Below are 6,000 nucleotides of genomic sequence, written 5' to 3' on the forward strand. Positions count from 1 at the left end.
AATAAAGTAAAACAAAAGAACAACAAAAAGGATCTGGCAGTTACAGTGCACGTCATACCTTCATCATATTAGTTACATTGACATCTTTGAATGTTTTGAACTTTTTCATGTACGAAACACATTTTCCCAGTATTCCTGACCTCTCTCCTCTTGTGTTCAAAGGTCATACGCTCCATGTGGTGTATTTCTTCTACAAAGTCTATCCATTGTGTCACTGTGGGAGGGTCTTTTTGTAGCCATTTAGTAGTGATAGGCTTTTTACTGGCTGCCAGTAGGACCTTCAAGAGGTACTTTTCTCTATTGTTTAAGTTATCAGGTATTTCACCCAAGTACAAAGAAATGAATGTTTGTTCTATGTCAAATCCCATTATTTTTTCCAATGATAGATCTTATTTCTCCCCAGTAGGTTTCGATTGCGGGGCAAGTCCAAAAGATATGAGAGTGATCCACCCTCGATAGGCCGCATTCTCTCCAAACTGATTTCAGTTTAGGTGTTATGAAGAAACGTATAACATTCTTCCAACAGAATTTTCTCCATGACCTTGAGTTGGTGGAGCTTTGTTGAGTCTCTAATATGTTCAACCATGTTTCATTAGTTATTTCAATTTTAAGTTCCTCCTCCCATTTATTTTTATTATAGTAGAATGTTTCTTTGAGGTTTGAATACCAAAGTAGAGATTTTAGAGTTTTTTTGTTACTCCCCAAGTTGTATGCGTTAGTGAATACTTGGATTAATTTTGGAAGTGCTCGAGGGTCAGTCACTTTTATCTCCCTTGAGAAATAGTGTCGAACTTGTAGGTATCTGTAAAAATCTTGTTTATCCAAGCCATGTTTTTTACTTAGGTCCTGGAAGTTATCTAGGTCCCCATTCCTTATAATTGTACTGAATGATGTGATGCCTTTCTGCGTCCATTGTTTAAATCTGCTGTCCTGAGTTGCAGGGATGAAGCTGGGGTCGTATGCGGGCCAACTCAGCAGTTTGATCTCTCTGTCTAAATTATTTTGCTTAACTACCCTAAACCATCTCTTCAGAGAGAAATGAATCCACTGATTTTGTCTACTGTATATTTTTATTACCATGTCCTTATTTCCCTAAACTGACTGTATGGGTATCTCTGTCAGAGTAGTCTCCATGTCTTTCCATTTGGATTCGTATTCTGAATTGCGCCAACACACCAGAGGTCTCAATGGGCTGACACATAATCATCTTTTAGGTTTGGTAAGGCCATACCCCCACAGTTGTTTGGTAATTGTAATGTTGCATATCTAGTTCTTGGTCTCTTCCTGTTCCAGATAAACCTTGATATCCGTTTATACCTCAACTGTTTAGGCAGGATTTCTATGGGCAGTGATTGGAACAAATACAGTAACCTCAGCAGGATGTTCATTTTGATTGTTTCAATTCTACTACTAAGATCTAAGGGAAGTGAATTCCACCTGTCCAGGTCATCATATATTTTCTTGTTGATGTGATGGTAATTCATGCAATAAAGTTTGGGTGTATCTTTTGGTAGATATACTCCAAGATATTTCATGGATGAAGAGGTCCAGTGGAAGTTATATCTCCTCTTCAGCTCTTCCTGTGAGGTATAATTATATACTAAGGCTTGGATCTTGTGTACGTTAAGCACATACCATGAATATGTTCCAAATGTTTATAAAACATCCATCAATCCAGGTACACTTGAGCCTGGGTCTTTAAGGAATAACAGAACGTCATCAGCATACATGCATATTTTATGTTCACTGCCTCTTATTGTTATTCCCTCTAAAGTTGGGTCCTGTCTTATTGCCTGTGCTAATGGTTCGAGGTACAAGGAGAAGAGTGTGGGTGAAAGATTACAGCCTCGTCTTGCCCCTCGCTCTAATTTTATCGTTCGTGACAAATGTCAATTTTTTCTAGCGGTCGGACGCGAATATAGTGTTTTGATGCACTGTGTCACTTCTTTGTTGAAACCCAATCTTTCCATAACTTGGAATAGGTAATCCCATCCCACTGAATCAAATGCTTTTTCTGCATCTAGACTGATTCATATTGCACTTGTCTTATTCTGAGTAATGTGGTCCATGACATTTAGTGTTCTCCTTATATTGTCCTGTGTCTGCCTATTTTGTATGAAACCAGTTTGATCTCCATCAATCAATTCTGGGATTATGTTCTCCATTCTTTTGGCTACTATTGATGCATATAGTTTATAATCCGTGTTAAGAATTGCGATAGGTCTATATGAACTGCATTCCTTCTTATCTTTACCCTCTTTTGGGATTACAGATATGATGGCCTCTCTCCAAGACGGTGGGAGACCCCCCTCCCGCAGAGTCCAGTTAAAACAGGCCTTAAGTAGAGGTGTTAGTTGTTCTCTGAAGGTCTTGAACCATTCTGAAGGGAAGCCATCAGGGCCTTAAGTAGAGGTGTTAGTTGTTCTCTGAAGGTCTTGAACCATTCTGAAGGGAAGCCACCAGGGCCTTAAGTAGAGGTGTTAGTTGTTCTCTGAAGGTCTTGAACCATTCTGAAGGGAAGCCACCAGGGCCTTAAGTAGAGGTGTTAGTTGTTCTCTGAAGGTCTTGAACCATTCTGAAGGGAAGCCATCAGGGCCTTAAGTAGAGGTGTTAGTTGTTCTCTGAAGGTCTTGAACCATTCTGAAGGGAAGCCACCAGGGCCTGGAGACTTGTTTACTTTTAGTTGAGATATTGTTTATTAATTTCTTCGGTGGATATTTCAAAAGGTAGTCCATCATGTTGCTCTGCCCCAATTAAGGGGAGATCAAGTGAGTTAAAAAATTGCTCTATTGTCTGTGCATCTGCCTTCTCTGGTTGCTTGTACAGATTTGTGTTATATGATTCAAATGCATTCTGTATTTCATCTCATTTGCATGTGATTTTCTTTGTTTTGGGGTCTTTTATTTTGAAAATGGTATTCTGTGCTTGTTGTTTCCTGAGTCCCCATGCTAGTAATTTGGTTGCTTTTGAGCCTGCTTCATAATATCGTTGTTTCAGGAACCTGAGCTTTTTCTCTACTTCTTCTCTATAAATCTGGTCAATTTCCTGTTTTACCTTTTGAATCTCTCATAATATAAAAGGGTCTTTGTATTGACTGTGAGATCGTTCTAAGTTTCTTAGAACAGGGTTTCCTGTAATTTCAGCAGTTTCTGTGCTTTAATCATTTTCTTGAGAGATGATGTGGCTATGATCTTTCCTCTAATAACCGCCTCAGCTGCATCCCACAATGTAGCAGGAGATACTTCCCCGTTATAATTATTCTCCAGATAGATGTTCAATTCTGACTTTATTGATTCCTTGAATGCTGGATCATTTAGCATGCTCGTATTAAGTCTCCATAGAGTATTTCTTGGTTTGCTATCAAGGTGAAGGTAAGGTAAACTCTATTATGATCTGATAAGTCGCTCTGCCTGATCCAACAATCCTTAAGCCCGTGTCTATCTGCACTGTACATGAAAAAGTAGTCTAACCTGGAGTATTCAGTGTGGCGGGCTGAGTAAAAAGTATATTCCTTATCGGTCTCGTGGGTGTCACGCCATACATCGAGCAGTCCTAGATCCTGCAGTATCCTATTGATCTTTTTAGCAACTAGACTCATTTTCCTATTTTGATTTGTGCTGTCCAATTTTGAGTTTAAAATTGTGTTAAAATCCCCTCCACAGATAAGAGTGCCAGAGGTTTCTGTGGCAATTAAATCAAACACCTTCCTGTAGAAGACCATGTCACTCCCTGGGGGCACGTTTACATTAAATAAATGTAACTTCCTTGTTATCCAGTTTACATTTAACAAGTATAAATCTACCCTCCTTGTCTTTTATTTCTGACATAAACTCTAAATTAACTGAATTTGGTGTCAAGATTGCAACTCCCCTTCTACCCATTTTGTAAGAAGAAAAAAAGTATTCCTATATCCCATTTTCTTTAGTTTCTCGTGTTCAGGTGTGGAGAAGTGAGTTTCCTGCCAGAATAGTATGTCGCTTCTCTCCCGTTTCATCTTTGCTATTACCTTACTTCTCTTGATGTCACTCCCCAGTCCGTTTACATTGAGACTTATTATGAGCTTAAATTATGAGCTTAAATCGATACATCCCCATGATGCATCGATATAAATTAAAAAAACCTGTGCACCATATCTGCCTGCTTATCTTGAGCCTAAAAATGAACTAAAAATCAAGAACGATAATAAAGTAAACCAAAGTAGGAAAATATTTTGGTATTTGGACTCCCATGTCAGAGGACTGTCGCTTGCCTCTGGGGTTTGAGGGGATGAGCCTGTCCGCAGGATGGGCCCCTCGCTCAGATATGAAAATGCGTGACGTAGTCACAAACAAGACCTGGTGGAACCAAAAATAATAAGGGTGCCTATTTCGTCGCTTATACACATCGGTTAATTACAAGTGAAAACTATATCGGTCATGTGTGCATATCATGAATCCTCCCCTCGATATGCCCTTCTGTCGCCCCGTTGTCAATGTGTCATTAATCCTTAGTTCAAATATATGTTATTAACGTGATGCTACTTAGTGTGTTCATAAAGAACACACTTTTGGCTACTCACCCTTGTTCAGCATTGGGGGGAAAATAGGGGAGATATTATACCTATTGCCATGTCAACCGTAACAACCCAACATCTTAACAGCTCGCGGTAACTATTAATTCGGGTTAAATCCGATTCAGCGTCTTCCACCTTCCCCTGGAAATGCCTGAGTCTCTCTCGGATGTGAACGTCCTCTCTCCGAGGTGGTTTCCCTCTTTCGCCATGACTCTGCTTGTCGACAACGATCCATAGGAGAGCCTGCTCGAGTCTTTCCACCGGTGATGTTGCCTTTCTCCTGGTGGTATACTCCACTGGGATGCCCCTCGACTTCAGATCCTCAGCCGCCTCGTCTGCATGCTTGTATGTAACCGGGCCATTTTCCAGAAATACCCGCATTTTTGCCGGGAATGGTGTTTGGAAGCGTATACCCATCTCTTTAAGTGCTTTCTTAATGGGGTGTAATCTTTCCTTCTTTTCAGTATCTCTCCTGCTTAGTCATGATCAAAGAACACTCGATGGCCTTGGAAGCTAACAGGCTTTTTCCAGGTTGCATGTAAGACTTTCTCTTTGACTGAGAATTTTAGGAACCGTACTATTATGGGTCTTGGTGGGGTGCTGCTGAGAGGGTTTGGGGCAAGACCTCGGTGTGCTCTCTCAATTCCCAGTGTCGTCAGTGTCGTCTTCAAGTATGTCTTTGAATCGACCATCCACGAATTTGGGCATAGAGTCTTTTTCTGCACCCTCTACTACATTATAAAGTCTAATGTTGTTTCGACGTGAGAAACCTTCGAGTTCTGTCACTTTTGCCTGTAGTGCGTGTTGGTTTTTCAGTGATTGTTCAAGTATTTCCTTGACTGCAGAGTTCCATGTGTCTGTTTCCCCAATGCGCTGTTCTGCGTCCCCCATTGTTAGTATAATTTCATTATTCCAATATGTTTTCATTAATTGAATTCACTTAGTCTATTTTATGAGAATTTGTAAGATTTTTATTTGTATAAAATAGACAGAGACCAGTCTTATCAAAAATAGATAATAGTATTTATTCTCGGAGCGCACTGCCATGTAACCACGAACAACAGTTTATATACAAAATATGACGTCATAGGTATTCTTTCTCCCAAGTTCAAAAGTTCATTCGAGATAAACCTTCCGAAGTTTTCATCCATCACCATTCAGCAGACAGTTCCAGCTAATGGAAAACCTAAGAAGACACATACTGCCTTATCTGAACATTCCAGAGCTAAGTTGAGTCGGTTCAACCATAGGTTAATGACCCTTTCTGCTTACTTAAAAAAAAACACTTCCAATCCTCTCCAACCTGGCTGGAATGGTATTTATTTAATGTAATTACCCCCTGTTTCAGGCTCCACAATCCCTCACTTAAGAATTCATATTGTTAATCAGATATAATAAAACAGAGTATAAGTTTACTTAGTTACAGTTCTATTTAAAATGGGGATATT

This window comes from Oncorhynchus mykiss, chromosome 18, assembly GCF_057628025.1.
Source record: "Oncorhynchus mykiss isolate SJ-2025 chromosome 18, ASM5762802v1, whole genome shotgun sequence".
NCBI lineage: Eukaryota > Metazoa > Chordata > Actinopteri > Salmoniformes > Salmonidae > Oncorhynchus > Oncorhynchus mykiss.